Raw genomic sequence first — 2,625 nt, forward strand, 5'->3', positions numbered from 1 at the left:
TGGTTAGTCACTCAGACATGATCTTGTGCTTGTGGCCCATCCGAGACTTAGAATTTCATCATTTTCGATAAAGCATATATTTCAGCGGGCTTATCACAATCATATATTATATCAAAAAATACATATCTCACTAATTAGAGATATTAAAGTTGATTTAGTAATTAAATTCAAATCCTTGTAAATATACTACGGATAGCTACTTTTGGATTAAAGTTGATTCACACTCGAGGGTGCCAAACACACTGGGAGGATTGCAAATCTAGGGGGTTTCTAATCCTGGGGGTTCCGAATCTTGGGGGCTACAAATCCATGCTCCCAAACAGGCCCTTAGCCTTCCATAACTCAAAATAATTTTTGCATGAGTACTTCTCAATATCATACTTAGTATTTTCCATTGATTCGGATCCTTCATATTCAAGCCAACACCCCAATGTTAGCTCGGGTACCACTTGTTGGGGGATCGCAGAAGCACACAGAGATGAATCTAAGATAGTAATCCAGTAGCATTAAGCAAACACAAAGAGAACACAGTGATTTTACATGAAAAAATTCTTTCGAGAAAAAACCACGGCACAAAGAGACGGATGATCACTAAGAAAGTAGAAATTACAAAGTAAAGAGCTTACTCGATTTGAACAACCTCAAATATGAGCCTTGCTACACCCTTTGAAACCTTGGATGATTTAAAAACTCTTAAAATACTTGCTAATAGCCGTACATCGATATATATATATATATATATATATATATATATATATATATATATATATATATATATATATATATATATATATATATATATATATCCTTGGGAAAAATCCTAAACGAATTTGGAAACAAATTCCGCAGATTTGGCGGATATGCAAGAATCTGCGCGAAACAGTTCGATGTCATCGACACTTAACCTTCGATGACACGATGGCATCGAAAACCACCAAATCAATCTAGTGACAAAACATGGATTTTTCGAAAATCTTCGATTACTCGACCCAGTTTCGATGGCATTGACCGACATTCAATGTCATCGAAAAATGACACCAATATGTCCAACAACCAACAGAGGAAATCCGGAAAATACTCAATGGCACCGAGCCAACTTCGATGGCATCGAAGCCTGCTCGATGGAATCAAACCAATCATCTATGGACTATTGAATTACATATTTAAGATATCTATCAACAACAATAATGTCCATTACGGAAACTTTCCCGGGTCTACAATGATGTTTGTTTGCCATCCAACGTATTCATAAGGTCACACAAACTTACATGGAGGGAAAATAAATGTTAGCTTCATCCAAAAGTTCCGTTGCCACCAAGAAGTTTTCAATGATAGGTGTTCACTTTCCACAATTTTCCATTTGAGCTTTGGATATTGCCCTAAAATGCGTTGGGAATACATGAATGCGTGGATAAAAAACACTTCTGTAACTGTGGGCTCCACAGAGTTTACTCACTGCACTGTAGCATGGTGACTCACTACACAATTCCTCGATCTGCTCTCATCTGAGTGAGATGGGCCTAAGATTGCTGTGAGTCATAAGCCGTGGCAAATGTGTGCGTAGTTATCCCAAAAAAATGAAAAGAATAAAGAGGTCATAGGATGGTATCCTTCGAGGTAGCTAAGGTGGTAGGAAACAAAGACGCGATGTACGCGAAGCTAAGTATTGAAGATGAAACTCGTAGATCACAGCCATGTTGCTACACGTGTTCCAGATCTAGACCGTTATCAAGAGTGGGCCACTGTAAACATGCTGATACCAAAACATAGGTGGGCCATATCAGTATGACAGATGGAGGGATGTTTGAAAAAAGAAACAAACACGTGACTCAAAGGATGACAGGACCAAACATGGTGATCTGTATGATGAACGGTTATGATCTTTCACACATTCTCAACTTCAAATTATAATTAAAAAACCTAAATGAATTGGGCTCAATGTCCAATTGGATCAGATCAACTCGGAGACTAGCACAAATTTTAAGTTGACACGGCCCGGTATTTTAACCTTACAAATGAAGGATATTAGAAGTTGTAAAAACATTTAAGATTTTAAAACACAATCACCTTTTGTTTGCAATGTCATTAGTTGGCATGTAATTCCAGCAATAAGGACGTTTATGGTGAAAGAGTTTAATAGGGTACTGGCTGAGTTAAGCTACTGAGTTTCTTAAGAGTTGTTTTCAATGAGGGATTTGTGAGATCAATGAGTTTCCTATCTCCATTTTTATTATCATTAAGGAACTGTTAAATACATCAAATTTTTAAATACACACTCATTTAAATTCATTGAGTTGAGACAAATCTAAATTCTTAAAATATTGAGTCGATTAAAATTTCAAGTAAATTAAAAAAATTGTCTTGTTATTGCATTATATAATAGCCAAATCAAACACAAAAATGGTCAGCCAAATGTACATGTGTTCAAAGTAATGGAATTTGTAATTATTACATTTTTTTAATGTAATTATTACGAAAAATTTAACAAGCAATGATATAATAGCTGTTTAGTTAGCTGTAAATGCCCATAACATGTTGTAAGTAAATAATTACAACAAGCTCTTGATCTTTGGTTTAAAATGAGAATTTCACCTCGAATATCAAGCAAAGCTCAATATTATAATA

Source organism: Magnolia sinica, chromosome 4 (genome assembly GCF_029962835.1).
Source record: "Magnolia sinica isolate HGM2019 chromosome 4, MsV1, whole genome shotgun sequence".
NCBI classification, from domain to species: domain Eukaryota; kingdom Viridiplantae; phylum Streptophyta; class Magnoliopsida; order Magnoliales; family Magnoliaceae; genus Magnolia; species Magnolia sinica.